The sequence below is a fragment of the Hippocampus comes genome, unplaced genomic scaffold (assembly GCF_001891065.2).
Source record: "Hippocampus comes isolate QL1 unplaced genomic scaffold, H_comes_QL1_v1.1 scaffold155, whole genome shotgun sequence".
In the NCBI taxonomy this organism is placed as follows: domain Eukaryota; kingdom Metazoa; phylum Chordata; class Actinopteri; order Syngnathiformes; family Syngnathidae; genus Hippocampus; species Hippocampus comes.
In genome coordinates, this window is record NW_017804967.1 from 202,508 (window position 1) to 219,186 (window position 16,679).

The following is a 16,679-nucleotide window of genomic DNA, read 5'->3' on the forward strand; positions in this document are numbered from 1 at the left end:
TCACTGAAGGACAGCTAGTCAATAGGAGAACAACTTTGACATCTGTGCATTTGCCCCCTGATGTCCTCTCCCTAATGTTAGACAGGGTGCGTTTTTGTGTTTAATGGTTGCCATTGCACTAATGCACCCAAGTAGTCCATTAAGTTAATAGGAAAAGAATTTATGTATTCGTAAAAACATGAAAATTAAGCCCCATCCAATATGTTCTGTCTCTGTGCAGTCTCTCTCCTCCTAAATCTGCTCTTGTCTTCCCGCTTCCTCCTTCACTCCACTTGGACCATATTCACTTTAAGTCCCCAAGAGCCCATTTCCGGCTTTCCTTCCTTAATCATCTATAGTACGTCCTTGTCCCATGACCTCCCTGCTCCTCAATGGTGGGAAGTAACAAAGTACAAATACAGTACTTCATGACTGTATTTAAGTAGATTTTTCAAGTGAGGGCAGCATGATATAGCGACCTACTCCTGCCGCAAATAAGGAAAATCCTCAATTAATTCCTGCCCGCGGAAAAAGTTTTGTGATGGATGCCGCAAGATAGCGCAAATCGCCTTAGACAGCGCTATGGCCTGACTAAATGAAGCTCCTTCCCTAAATTCAATTTAAGAGCTTGGCGCCAAGTTCCCATTATGTGGCACCAAACAATATTTTTTTGTGTTTTTGTTTCACGTAGTCCGTTTATCTTTTATGCTTGAATTATGATACTAACTGTAACTACCAGAAGACTGCAAAAAAAAAATCCACCACGATTGGCTTTTTTTAAACAAGTCTTGAATGATTGGTCTTCACCTTACAATCTGAATAATCTTTATCGTCATCACTGAAACCATTCTGGCAAATTGGCGAATGCTTATAGTGTCTCATTACCCAGCGCCTGACTGGCTGTGTCCAAATTTATGTAGCAGAGGTGAAAAAATGATGGCACTTTTTTATCATAATTTCTGGAGTCATTATGCTAAATGGGCAGACGGTGATAAGGGGTACATTATGGGGATGGCAAATGGACTTGTCACAAAATGAAGTTTAACACGGGACAAGTGAGTCACTAATGTTATATGCAAATGCACTGTGTAAAAAAAAAAAAAAAAGTTGAACTTACATGCCCACGTGATAAGTGATAAACACTCGCTTTACGCTTCATTAAGTATACCTGATTCAGCAAATTTGTGTGGGAGCCCTGGTCCTCATCAGGGTCACGGCTGAGTGTTAATCATCATAACGGGTCATATGAACCGTGCTTTGGTCCCTCACCGAGGACTTGCCATGTGTGACCCTGCCACTGGCCAAAAGCGCCAGACACCTTAGCTCCTACAATCATTGGGCCACGCAAACCCCCTCCACCACTGTAAGGTGGCGGCTCACGGAGGGGCTATAGATCCAGCGATGCACAATCTGGACATTACCTGCTGATAGCGAGCCGCTCACACTTCAAAATCATCATCAGTCATGGTGGAGAATGCTCGTGGCTGGAACTAAATGTTTGTACCAATGGGCCAAAAATGCAGCTCCACATTTCTTCTTCGGTGTAGCGGCAGTTGATGCAAATGCACTTCGAAAACAACATCGTTAGGTCCTCCTCCCACTCTGTATGAAAGTACTTGGTTGAGTAGATTAGAAAAAAAAAAAGTGGAATCTACTAGGGCAGCTCACTGATTCTTTTTTGCAAAAGGCGTACATACAGTATGACTGACTGGCCTGTAAATTAATCAAATGGCAAATTTCATAACATAGGCTGACATTGACTGACGTCTACGATGATAGGCCACTTTTTTTTTTTTTTTAAATTCATTCACTGCCATTGATAGGCAGCTTACTGTATACATACGTCAACAGTATCAAACTGGGAGGGCTTGCGAGTTAGCTAATGCCATGGCGATCGACCAATCGATCATGATCGATGTAATGGGCACCCCTGATCTGGACTGTTCGTCACTCCATCACAGGTCATTTATCGATAAAAAAAACATGCACATTCACTTTCACACCTCACTGAGTGGGAAAGGAACACAAAGCTTCTTAAAGCTCTTAAGCGTAAATGTGTAACTTACAGATGTTAGAATATGTACAATATATTTCTTTTTTAAAATTGTTTTCATAAGTTTAAATGGACTTTTTAGTGTTTGTGTGTGTGTGGAGGGGGGGGGGGGCGTCTACAGCACAGATTTTCACCTGGAGTGGTGAACGGGGCTTCACTGTAAACCAGTGACAGTGTTTGATATTATTTCAGAGAGGTGGACAAACAAAAGCTTTCCTCGGCCTCAACAAGAACGAGCCTCTCAGGATCACTATCACAGCCATCAAGCAGCGTTTGTGTGTCAGTGCCCGGCATGAGCACGCTTGTCTCACCAGTGTCACTGTCACCGTCCTTTTAAAAAGCAGCCTCCTGCCAACGAGTCATTGGTCCGAGTTGCCAAGGTTACGCTGCGCGGTGGTCATCTGTGCTGCTGCGACAGTATCGGCAACCCTTTACCCCCCCCCTCCCCCACGAGCCTCAGAGTCAGGTTCAATTTATGGAAATGAGCATCTTATTTATATTGTTTGTAATGCGTTTTATTGGACGGCAGTGAAAATTCCACAGAAAGCCGCTTTGATATACATCTGTCACTGCTCCTGATTACGACCGTGCACAATATCCTCAACAATAATTCAGCCTTGGCTAAGACCAAATGCCTTTTTGGCATTTCTATTTTCTACAAGTGCAAATCACCCTGACGGCAGATAGAAGAAGAAGAAAAAGAAAAATCTGAGCGAGCGAAGGCTCTCTTTCCTGCAGAGTGTGATAGCTCATTAGAATTCCACACAACAAGCCCAAACAGCAAACATATTCTCCCGCTGTTACAATCCTCTGCTTATGTGCGCGCAATGACTGCGTTCCTGTGTTGACTCTGATTTAGGCAAAAGGTAAACGAAAAGAACCAGAAAGCAAGAGGCAAGTCTTCCTATTGAAAAAGTGGCAGATTGTAAATATTGATAAGGCTTTTTTTTGGAAAAAGGCAGTGATTTGTGACAAAATGGAAACTGTGGAAAAGGAGGGCGGGAAACCATCACATCACTGCTGGAGATCGGATGAGATCGCTGCACTTGCGAGGGACGGTGTTTGCTGTTTAAAATAAACAAAGGCAGTAGAAAAGGGGAGCCAGACGTTTGCTGATTTTGAAGGCTTTTGGATTTGGGGCAACTCTCTCGATAGCGCGCAAGACAGACAAAATTATTTTGTCTTATCGGTCTGTCATCACCGTCTGATAATCTCTCTCTCTCTCTCTCTCTCTCTCTCTCTCTCTCTCTCTCTCTCTCTCTCTCTCTCTCTCTCTCTCTCTCTCTCTCTCTCATGTTCTGAACTCCAAAGGCAGCATTCTATTAAATGGACAAATTGTTCAATAGCGTGGATGTAGCACAACAACCCATAACTGATGTCTTATCGTACTTTTTTTAGACAGCACCCCCACAACTCTCTTAGCGGAAATACTCTCCTCGGGGTCTACACAATGTCACAAATTTTACATGAATTGCATTTGGTCAGACTTCCCTTTTTATGAGCCTAATTTGCTGGTTTTCCCAGCGAGTCCTTATCTGGCGTGTCTTCTTTTTGAGCTTATTCATCATTTGTTTTCACTGCCTCACTCACATTTTTTTTTTTTTACTCTGTAATGCTACACCGCTTACATTTGTAATAATTACAGCATCTGACAAGCATATCTCTTAGAGTCAGAGTAATTAATGAATTGTACTTGGGAAGGTGTAGTGCGTGCGTGCGTGCCTGTGTATTTTCAGTCAGGACAACTTTGGTATTTTCGTATTTCTCCATAAAGGCTGGGCTTATCATGAGAGCCTGGCCAAGATAAAGCAGAAATGGTGGAAAAGCAGTATTTTCCTCGTGGGCTACTTCACTGTATCTGACATGCATGTTGCTATGATTTATTAGAGGGGATGGGGAAGGGAGCGGGACACAATCAGAAAGAGAGACAATGCACTTTAAGGGGTGGGGGGGGGGGTAATATATGTTGGGCATGTTTTAGGAGGACAGTGTTCTTCCCATTTGAATTCTCAAAAACTTTGTGAACGGCTTCCCATGAGTTTTTAAAGTCACTTGGAGTGTTTCTGTGTGTTCTGCCTAATACACACAGCACATCTTGCAGTCCACATGTCCCCCCTTTGCCCCAAACATTTTAAGAGATGAAATCCCAGAATATTTGATGGCGTCTATAAACCTGCGATGGCCCCACTTAATGCTCAGCGCTTGTAAAAGTGGCCCTCAGCCAAACCTTCTCACCAGCCGTTGCCCTCAATGATCGTGGTTCATTTAACAGCAAGACACCTTCCATTGCCTGCGTACTCTGCGGCCAAATCATTTTATCTCCCAAAAAATTAACCGCTGTTTTTTCTCATAATGTTGCGGCTCCACATTGGTGGGAAATTATGAGTGTCTCGTATAATTGGGAGTTTGTGCTCGTAAGGCTTAAACTTATTTTTTTCTTTACTTTAGTCTTGACACTTAAGCTTGGAATATTTCTTGTAACTGTTTTCTCATAACTGCTCGCAATGTGAGTTTATTCTTGTAAAACTTTGCTTTATTTTTCGTAATAGTGACTTTATGTGTGTGCGTGCGTGTGTAATCCAAACATTGCAGCCCCTATCACCATCAGATTTGATTTCTTATTTATTTACTGATGTCTCTTTCTCACACCAGCTGTTGGTCAAAAATATCTCAGTTGCGTCCTAAAATGATTTGCCTCCATTTAGCAAAGCACACTTGGTTTGTCTATTGTGGGGGAAGCAAGGCGGGAGGCAGAAATGCAATTAGTCCAATAGTCTACACAATGAGCCGCATTGGCGATGTTTGACAACAGGATTAATTTGAGACCCGATGGCCTCGACTGTAAGATAAGAAATCCGCCATCCTGACCGAAAGCGAAGCATGAGATCGCTATCTTAATTCCCCAGATAAAAAGTATGAAAAAGAAGAATGGAGGCGGGAATTTCTATTGGGACAATAGCCTACACCAAGTCTGTCTTGTGCCCTCGTTTGTCTTCACTTTGTCGGCGCCTTCTCTCCTCCTTTGCGCTGTCATCTCTCTTTTGTTTTCATCATCTTCCCATTTACCACTCCTCTCTTCTCTCACCGCTGGGCTCGGAGCCACGGTCAAGGTGTTCCTGCAGTGCATCCATCTTTCCCTTTGCCACTCGCTCTCTGTCCTCTCATTTCCTCATGGCTCACAGGGCAGCCACGCCAGGCATCTTTATCTGTGTCCGTGGAGGAGGTAACGGCCCGGTGCCAGCTACTAATGGACTTTTTGGAAAAAACACACACAGCCATGCATCACACGGAGCGGAGGAAGGCGTCGGCGAGCCGGGCCGAAGGGAGTGTGTAGTCTGACGTGCGCAAAAAAAAAAAAAAGTTTGACAAAGACATAGACAAAGGGGACATCATAGTGAATGAACACTATGAGGAAAAGGGAATGCAAATGTGATCGATAATGTGACTCTATTTACACTAGTTTGTTCGGTTTGGCCAGAATCTCATCGGTCTCGCCTGATTTAATCCTTAGCCTCGTAAGGATGTACAATAAGCACAAATACGGTGAATGCAAATTATAAATCCAATGAACCCACACCTATTCGCTATTGACATTTTCAGCAAGCTGTGGTTTTGTGCATGTGCCAAAAGCATTGTCTCACAGGAAAGTAGTAATTGGTGCCAAAGAAGTGTTGAAGTGATACACCTTAACTTCGAGACTAAAATCTTTTTATGTCAGGAAGGGCCTGGGTTGTTAGTAGAAAAGTTAGAGTTGCCACGTTTGCAAGTAAACTCGACTGCACTTCCAAAAGCCTTTTTTTTTTTCCACGAATCAAATCATTCGGAAGCCATTTATTTTCAAGCGAGATAAGGTAAATAAATTATATGCAAGTGTTTTGGGATCGTAGCCTGTGGTGCAGTGAACCCACACAATTTCAGGAGACAAATGGTAAATACAATTCCTTGTAAACCCTTCTGCAAAGACATCAGAATAAATCTTTGAACTTAATTTCCCATCAAATGAGGAACATGAGACAGGCCGTCAAAGTTAGTTGAGCCGGAATGTCAATCTATCAAAGTCTTATCAGTCCCTCTGGTTGTACGTAGCTTAAGATGATCAGGCAGCCAGACATCGTTTGTGAAATGCGGCAATGGAGAAAACATGACTGTCACATCACTTTAGAAGAAGAAAAGCACCTGCCACGTTATTTACTCGCCGGTGACGCGTCAGCGATACCTTCAAGAAGCCTTAAAAGCAGCCGACAAAGAGATCTTTATTAACTGAAGAGACAAAGTTGAAAGTAAGTTTTTGAACAACCTTAAAGGAGGCATTGTACAGTTTCATTTTTTGACAATCTACCAAGTAAATCACATTTAATGGGGAAGTAGTCATTGATTATATGCCAGGCACTTCCATTGTACGGACTCAGACAGCCTGATTACTTGCACTCCGTCGATCCCCAAGCCAAATGACGACATTCTTCACAAGGTGCAAAGTGCCGAAACTTTCGCAGAGCTAAGTGAGGCTTATCACGAACGCAAGGAAAAGTCTTCAAGCTTTACATGTAAAATTATAACCATGGCTATGAATACATGCGCTGCATGCGTGCGATAACGCTTACAGTACAACCGCAGAGACTCAACTCTGACGGTGCGTATCCGGTTTTCATGACAAAGCAACTTGAGACAAACATTAAGCTGCATTCGTTTTATGCTTGTTGCTCATGTTCATTGAACTCGTCCTGGTGAAGGGCCCCACTTTGTCAGAGGACAAAATGCGATGAATGCTGAACATTTGCTCCAGCGTTAGCTCTTTGACCTGCTGTGTCAGCGGGCAAATTTCCTCTCAGAGAGTCGCATTTTCATCCAGTGTTAGCAGCTAGGTCAGGACCCGTGGCGTAGTCTTGAAGATATCGTCCCCGCAGACATCACTGATTCATTTAATCGAATTTCTTCGGTCGTGGGAGCCATGATAGATAAATCAATAAATAAAAAAATAAAATCAGAACGCAGCTCTGCTTAGTTGGAGCCTTCCACAAAGTCACACAGCAATCCTCGACATTCTTGCCTTTTGTTCGGCGAAACTTGAACTATTTCTCTAAGAAAAAACAGAACAATGAAGGGATGATGATGAAAATTGTTGGGTTGGCGGAGATTTTACACGCAGGTTCTGCAGTAAAGTGCTGGCACATAGTCACTTGGTGTATTGTTGGAGTCATACATCTTGATTGGGAGACGAATATTTTTATATGGCAGCAAAAAGCTACCTTTAGTTGTTGTCAGTGGAAGATAGAGTCGGTGTGCTTACACATTCGCACTTCTGGATCACTTTGTTCGAAATCATCCATTTGTTTTTGTTTTTTTTAGATAAGTGTAAAATATATTTGAAATTATATTGAACTGTTTTGGGATTATAGTTTGAGACATTTATGCTTTAAACTCCCTATATTAAGTTGGCAATTATAAACCTGTTATTGGGGGGCATCAATTACTCATGCTTTCTCGATTTCCAGGGACGTGCGTGTGGTCAGGGGAGGCACACCTTCATGTGAGAGGTTTAAAAAAAAAAAAAAAAAAAAAAGATTACATAAAATTATTTTCCATTTTAGTTTTTTCATGGTTTCATTTATAAATCTATTGGGAAAGTTACTGTACTACAACAGGATGCTATTGGGATGTGGCTGTTGTCTCTCTGCACATCTCGATAATCCGCTTGTAATATGGATTCTGATTGTCCACAAAGATAAAATACATACAAAACGTGAAAAGATGAGTTTTTCAGCAAATAGCTCGGGATGAGTCGCACAGAAAAAGAAAATATGAATCGGTGCATTTGTTAAGGGTGAATTGTGAATGTGCAGGGGATTACTGTCGAAGATTCTCGATGACAAATGTCATGTGTTGGTGTGGCTATCTATGAAGGTGTACAATGAATTGCTTTTTGGAAATTATTGTTTGGCAGCATTGTCTGCATTCTACTGAGTGCCATTCCGGCATCCCCTTGAGAAACATGAATTCTTAAAGTTCACTCCTAAATTGGAAGACGCATTTCACAGAGAGAAGTCGTGACCTTTTATACACAGGCACGCATCCCAGCTGGATCGCAAACACCATCAAAGTGCTTCCAAATCACCTCGCTGAGCCTCTTATTGGCCCATTTGGCCTCAACAAGTCAATGCAGTCCAAGTTGATTTGCATTTTCATTACCCCTCGATGTACGGAGGCACGCCAACATCACGCCCCAGCCAAAACCTTGCGCGTTCCACCTCGGCCGTTTCACTTACGACCTTTAATAAAAGTATGAGGGAGAACGTGATGCAGGTGAAGAGAAAGAAATACGTCTTCGGCTGTCAAATGCACTTTAGTAACCCCGACTGTGTGTGGATGTCCGATATGGGCTTTCTATTTTATGATTTAATGTTTTGCTTTCTGAAGTCTGATGCTATCGCTGGCAGCACAAGATGAGCAATCCATCAAAGACACACTTTCAAATCTCAAATCGAGAAACCGATATGAGATTATATTTGGGGGAGGGGGGGGGTCCTTATTTTTAAAGCATAGTGTCTTTTTATGTGCGCACAAAAGGAATCAAGACGTCAAATAACAGAAAGGGGTTGAGAATGATGGTGATGTATCCCCACAAACCTCGAAATAAGAAATAACAAGCAAAGCAGGGTCGTAGATGACCGCACTCAATACCAGGATGGGGATTTTCCCCATTCCTTCCAGTTTATGATTGTAACAGAAAACTTATTGTCGTGCCTCTGCGTATGGGAAAGGAGAGCCACAGTTGTCGATGGACTTCTCAGCTGTTTTCCTGAACGCTGTGAAAAGAGTCAAAGAAAGCCAAAATGATCACTCGCGCGTATGATCAGCTGTCAGCCACATCCAGACACTTACACGCGGACTCACCGAATGTTTTTAAAAGCATGAGAAATGGGTAAAACTATTTTTTGAGGGGATGTAGTTTCAATACTTTCACCGACACTGGAATTTATCCGTCGCATTGAATGGGGTTTCGTAATTGCAGTCAGATGGAATGGAAAGATTAAAAGCAACCGTAACCCAGAATTAATCATGGAGGATCCATGAACAGGATTTTTAAGTCCAGCTGAGAACAGCTCTGCGATGTTAACACAATGCAGAGTGCAGCTGCTGTTGTGTGACAGGTGTGTCATTGAAGCTAGTCACTGACCATGTGACGAGGACGAGTGGACATTGCAAATTAAATGCTCCCTCGCAGGTCCTAATACGGTGAATGTGTGTGTGATGGGGGGAGGAGGGGGGGGGGAAATCGTGTGAGGTCTCGTAGAGGTCATGACTCATTGGCGTGTTCGAGAAACGATGTGTGCGGAACATTGCACCCACATCAATGGTTTATTCCACCCGCGAAGCCTTAAGCTACAGCTAACAGCCCTCTCTTTTATTTCTGGAGGGGTTTAAAAAGCCCGCATGGGTGGATATTATGGATTCAAAGTCGAGGAAGCAGAAGAAGAAAAAAAAAACTTTATGAGTCCCTCAAGGCGGAATGAATTGTTTTCCACTCTCTTATTGACTACACAAGGGCCAACAAAAACAAACTTTGCAGAATGTATTCCACTGGAGAGATTGCGGGTGCTGCACAAAAATAAGCGCCGCTCCCCCGGAGTTGGGGGTTCATTACCTTGCCAAAGGGCACGTGTGAAGTGAGTCATTTCCATAAGTGTCCACCATCTATAAGTGCTAGAAATGTGTGAGACTAACTTTTAGAGAGGGACAAAATAAAATCACAATCAACACACACACACACACACACACACACACACACACACACACACACACACACACACACACCTTTCCAGACCGACTTATTCCGTTAGGAAAGAAATGATCATAAATGTGGTGGCTGCAGAGATATGCTCGACTGACACTGGAGCGACAGACACAAAGTCGACATTTTAATTCACTGCTCATCTTTTTGACACTCAGCAAAAAATTCAAGAGCCCCCCCCCCCCCCCCCAATCACCCTCTCCACCCCAGTTTCTTTCAGTCCGCTGTCATTTGCTCTGAGAGGTCGAGCGGCTCTGTAATCTGCAATGACCTTGAAGTAGCTCACTGGCCCAGCGTGTTTGGAGCGGCGAGGTGACAGATACGATTGACTTTTGGCTGTGTGTAGCCAGCGTATGTGACTGACGAAGTGGGTGGAGTTAGCGAACAGTGCCATTGGGGGGGGAAAAAAATGGGGTCACGTGTTTTAAAGTGGGATTGATGGTTGAATGGATGGACAGAACCGTCTCATCACCCTGGGCCACTCTCCAACTATATTAAATCACACTGAAAAAAAAGATCCAATGTCTCCACTCTCTGCGCGTCGACTTTACACAGATTTTTTTTCAATATGTGCACTTGTCCTGCTTGAAATGTATACTCTCTGGCCGCTACATTAGGTACGCCACCACAATCAAGACGTGCTGTATATCAAAGATTCGCTCTTCGACAGTATGTTAGTGATTGATGCACAGGGCAGCACAGTGACCTCGTGTTGAGGACATCTGCCTCCTGGTTATCAGGTTCTGGGTTCGAATCTCAACTCAGGTCATCCATCATGAAGTCTTCACGTTCTTGTGAAGCTTTCCTGCAAGTACTTGGGCATCCACCCACATTCTCAAATCACGGATGTCAGCTGGAAGAGACTCCACCTCACCATAGAAAATTGAAGGAAAGAAAAGCATTCGCATCATTTCCCCATATCTTTTGAATTTTCTCGTTCGTTTTGGTACACTGGTGAATGAAATGATTTTCGTACATTGTTGCTCTACAGACTGGGAAAGATGGGTGGATAGAAGGATAGACAGACAGAACACTTAACACACCCTTTTTCACATCTCATGCAATCGAGCGGTTGTATACCCCTCCCCAAAACTGGAAGCAGCACCTGAATGTTGCTAGTCAGGGAAACGAATGCGCACCCAAATACAATATGTAGACAATAGAATGTTTTCGATCACGTGTCCTGTAGTCCGTCCGCCATGTTGGCGGTTGGTATCGTGAAGATTCTTTTTTTTTTTTTTTTCAAACACTTAACAAGCAAAAGAACAAAAAAAAAATGCATCGACCTCCAACATGACAAAACTATAAAAGCATTTTACTTAAAGAGGCAGCACGGAGCACCCTACAGTGTGTATATGCGGCACAAGGACGCATCAAACACAAATACTGTGTTGACAATTTGACAGAGCAAGTGGTGAAAGTCGCTCACAAACATCATCAGAAAAAAAGCTGATAACAACAAACTGATGTGGTTTAGTTTCACACTTCATGGATGGCCAGGCCTTCCTGAGACCTATTTGTACACACGCAATTAAAAAGTACATTTTCCAGAGAACTATATGTTCCCCTACCTGTTTTGATTTTTAATCTGCTCCACTAAATAGTGTATTAGGTGTTTGTAACAAAACCATTTTGAAAAGGGCAATATCCCTATAGGTTTGTTAGTTGGCTGATTGGTTTATTAATGAACTTCGGGGTCTCGTGTTGCCCGGCAACAGAATACAAACAAGGCAGACATTCAAGACGCTTAAACGCACTCTCGCGTGAATGAATCAATTCAGATATCCAATGCAAATTCAAATGTTGCAGTGTGTTCTCTGTGGAGGCAAGCAAACATAAATAGAGAAGTACAACTTGAACAAAAGGAAGAAGAAAAGAAATTCGAAAATTAATGATTTTCTTGCCGCATCCTATTCAGGGTGGCATCTTGGTTCTGGCTCACTGATCCATGGCGGATGATCCGTCTCCCACATCTGTCTCCAATTACACCTCACTTCCAGTATCACATCTCTCAGCGGTTTAACTGGGGCCCGAACAAACATTTGCATATGGTTTGACAATAGACAATGTCTTTACGTATTTATATTTTACTTACTTTCCCGAACTTCTTAAAGAAACAGTGAAGATAATTAAACAACAAAGCCCCAAAAAAAAAAAAAACTGAAAGGCGATGAAGACGTTCTCAGATTGCAATCTAGGTGGGGGGGGGGGGGGGTTGAGATCTCAGTCGAACAGAACTCCTCGAGAGGATTGTTGCCACCTGCATTAGAGGCTAACATTAGCTATGAGTAGTTGTTTTCTTTATTGCTTGGACTGGATTGTCTTGTTCGATTTGTTTTGTATTTGACCCTTTCAGGGACAGCTACTACAGTGGGCAGCTTATCATGTTCCAGGGTGCATGAAAGGGTTAAAACAAGTGATCAGCTCTCATAATTGTTACCTCTGCCAAGCACGGCAAGTGAAGAAATAGGGACTTTAGTGAGATCTTGTCTTTTTGTCTTTCAGTTCTTTGCGTGGTATACCACTCTGTAATGCACACTACTGTCCCCTGCAGGACTGAAGTGGGATATTATGGCAACTGACAATAACAACTAGGATGACTGGCAGGGGGGAATCTAATACTATTTATGCATTTTAATATTTGAAATTGAGTGCCACCTGCTTTCCAGCACGCATGTGGAGCTCAAGCGCACCATATGAGGAAATGACAATGCCAAGCACACAAGTGAGTGTCAGACAATATTCTCACACATACAGTATAGGGGATATGCATCGGAAAAGTCACAAATAAACAAGACGCCGAGACAGGTCCAGTACTGGAAAAAATGATTGACAGCAAAGAAACAAAATTAATCTCTAGGCATGGTAGATCTGACAATCACGAAGGGACATACTCTGCATCTGCTGAACCTTGATTCATTTTTCTTGCCCCTAATGTAAGTTTTATTCAAATGTCTGTACATATTTCTAGAAGCCTGATGGAATATTCAACCCGGGACGAATCTGTACTCCCTTTATTTGTTAGTCAGTGAGAATTCAAGAAAAGCAGCGACAGAGTCACTCAAGGTGTTCAAACAGGCGATATTTGTTACAGAAGTCAAAAAGGTCCATTGTCTTACCATGTGGTGGCTATGAATGAGTTCAATGAGAACCAAACAAAAGCAGCAGCAGCAGAGTCAGCGGGATGCAACAGAGATGAGGTTAGGAAGATGCTTGGAGCTGGGAAAAAAAATAAGTTTGATCTTACACTGTGTGCTTTTGGATCAGAAACAGTCGCTGCGAGAGTTGGGAGATAGGGCATTGTTTAAAAAAAATAAATAAAAAATCAGCAGACGGTGCGATTATTTGGGAGCGAGGCTGGAGTTGTCTTTTTTATTTTCTTTTTTATGCTTGTGTGGCCCAAGATGTGAAGATATCAAGATGTGAGCGTGTCTCCGGGCAGTTGCTCTTTTCTTTTACTCCGAGAGAGTCTCATGCCTACTTTGCTCTTATTTCTCTGAATCACATGAATCAAAGTCATAGAGCAGTGATGCAAGATGACAGGCAAACCGGGACGACACCAAAGTGGCATTCGAGATACAAGTGAACTCTTTACTGGGCGCTCGCTAAAATACTTGAAAAGTCACTACTTTTAACTTTTTAAATCATCACGATGCAGTTATCAATTTTTTTTCCAAAAATAAACTATTTCTGTTTTCTACCCTTGAAAATTATATAAATTTGCCATCTCATTGTAAACTGAGGATCCCCTTTATTTCAGTGCCATGATACAATGCAACAGCAATCAAGAACTGCAGCAGCAATAATCCAGACTCATGTTCCTGGGCTTTTATTGCTTCATTAAATGAGCTATGCCACCACAACTCTCCAAAAACATTTCAGAGTGACAAACAAGACACCCAGTATGTAAACAACAGGAGAGAAACAGGAGCGCGTTCATTTTTTCTGCTCCCCAGGTAGAGAGGATCAAAATTAAAAGAGTGGCGCGAGTGATTGAAATACAAGCGAGGCACCAAGACGCCTTAAATGTTTTGATTACAATTGTTAGCAGTTTGTCATTTGTGAAATGCTAAAACAAGGTCTGATGCAACGATTAGGATTCATGTGCAGATTTGTTGTCGTGCCATGTTGGTGCGCTTTGAGGGAGTTTTGAGAAAGTTCACCTCGACTCAACTCTAGACATGCTACAGAGTCAACACTTTTAGCAGTTCACTCGAGGCAAAAGTCAACTTGGTTCTTATGCCCACGCAATAAAAGCGCTAAAAGCTCCCAAGATGCTACTAAGTGCAACAGTATGGCCTTACACAAATACAAATTTGGGCATCCATTTGATTAAAAATGTTGCTGTATACTCCAGGCATGGTTTAAAAATCTGAAATGTTTGCACCCAAAACACTTAATGAGAGCACATTGCGTGTTCGTCTTCATAAAAGCTATTTTTAAGGTGTTTTTGTTTGATTGAAGTGGGATTACCACAACCTCAGAGTCCAGTTCCATTTCTTATTACATTTCAAAATGTTTTAAACAGCTGCATGTTCTATATTCAGGTTTTGGGTTAAACGAGGTACACACATGCTGATTTTTAACATCATCATCATCATCGAGTCTCCAACCCCAAATCAAATGTCTATCATAGTTCTAGGGCTGACCTGTGAGAGGCATTATATTGTAGCTACAGGGCTTCCAAACTGAGTAAAATAACGATTGTTGTAGGAGAAGAAGTAATGTAAGCCACTTGGCTAACGGTTAGCTTAGCCCTTCTCCATGTGATTTTTACTGTGGTGACTGACTTAAGAGACATTTTACACAAACACTCAACAGGACCAGTGGCTGCTCTATTTGTTTCTTGCATCAAACGTGGCATCGTGTACTTGTGTTCATCAAGAATGATGATCTTTCTATGATTTGAAAAAACTCTGTTGTAGAGTTTGCTGCCGGTATTTATCCAGGTTCTCAACACCGCACACTGCTTCCTCATATCACCAAGCGACGAAGGCTCACCGTAGGATCGGCGCACCACATCGCACACCCATTCAGATTGTGTGCGACCAAGATCTGATCGAAGCCACTCCTGCCACCCAGTGGTGATTTATCATACTGAATTCATTCCCACAGCCTTGAGACTGACCGAATATTTTTTTAATAAAAACACCCAAAACATATTTATACGTTTTGGCATTAAATGAGTTAAACAATAACAAATGCAGTGGGAATTGTTGACCTAGCCATATGATACTGGTAAGCAAGATCCGGAACACGCAGAACTCTGGGCCATTTTTTTAATTCAGATTTTTGTGGGAGTGTGTGTGTGGAGGGGGGGGGGGGGTCTCAAGTCAAATTTGTACCAGTTGCGAGTCATTGGAATTCAGATGTTCCACTCCATCAACTAAAATGCTGGAGGGGGTTAGCCCCTCTGCTGCACTGTCCATGAGCAATGTCAGTACATGTGCCCACTTTAGTTTCATGTTAGACTTCTTCCTACTTAGGAACTCAAAATGAATCCTCATTATACCTTAGTTATAACGTAGCTCAGTCATCAACTCAAACGTGCCAACATGCTAACACGATAGTTAATCCGTCTGTAGTGGCCTCAGTGAAAGGTGCGGCATGTAGCAGGTGGTGGCATAATAACAGGAACGTTGTTTATTCAGTCTGCAAGCAACTACAGGTGTTTTGCAAATTTTATTTGAAGCACTTTGTGGCGCGATGTCAACTCAGCAGCAGGCTATCGAATTTGCATGTCAACAGTTTAACCCGCATAATGACTCCATGGGAAAATGCCCTGCCGCATGTTATCTTTATCATCCTCAGCATCAAGTCTACACAAACAGACATTTTCTTCCTGCGGTCACCAACTGCGCTAATGCTATGTTTTTAAGATTCAAGGACATGAGCCTCTCCCATCTGTTGTTGTTCAGACCATAAAAGAAGTACCCATAGAGACATTGGCAGGAGAAGTATAGAATGAAATTTGTATAACTCCTGAGTACATTCATAACAAAATCATGAGTTCATCTCAGAAGCATCACATGAATGTTGCAACCTTGCTGCTTTTTAATGGATCCAATGAAAAGACTCTTTTATTCGAAAGTCTGTTTCTGAAAAAAAGTGATCTATAAAAAAAAACGAAGAAGAAATCAGCGAGAAAGTCACTCAGTTGAGCACAGACCCCCGGCAAGGTGGAAAGATTATGGTCTGCATACAAACGCCAACAGAACACTATAACCCCACCCCCCTTTTTTTTTTTTTTTTTGCATGATTATGTGTGTACAGTATAAAACAGCAACCAAGAACTGTTCAGTGAAATTGTGAGAGGTGCAGTTTAACATTGTTGTTTTTATATGACTCTTCATCAAAATTCCTGATTATTTATTCTATTCATTGGCACTTCTCGGGCGTTACCATATTTCCATTCTGGGGTGACAAATTCCTTCATCCGCACTTTTAATTGTACTTTGCATTAATTACTAAGAGAAAGACACTGGGGTAGTTTTGGCTCCATACATGCTGTTGACTAATATCACTACTGTTTGCATTCATTTCGGTATCTATAGTCAGTGCATACAAAGCCACGCAAAGCTTTTCCAACTTTCTCTGTGGGAATCTGAAGTATTTCAAGCACCCAATCTCTTTTCTTTCCTAATTGTAAAACAATACCGAAAAGCCATGAAATTATCCTGAAGAGTAAAAAAGCACTTTCAGGTTTGTCTGAAAGGTTGTTAAGAGTTGAATGAAGTCACATTCTGAAGCCTTGCGGTGAATTATTGCGGGCGTGCGCGCGCGTACACACACACACACACACACACACACACACACACACACACACACACACACACACACACACACACACCCACCTCA

At 42.3% G+C, this 16,679-nt stretch overlaps 1 protein-coding gene across 4 annotated transcripts in view; it reads left to right on the forward strand.

Annotated features, from left to right (window-relative positions):
* grid2 (glutamate receptor, ionotropic, delta 2) overlaps positions 1–16,679 on the forward strand; it is a 163,706-nt gene that overhangs the window by 117,787 nt on the left and 29,240 nt on the right. The window lies entirely within an intron of this gene.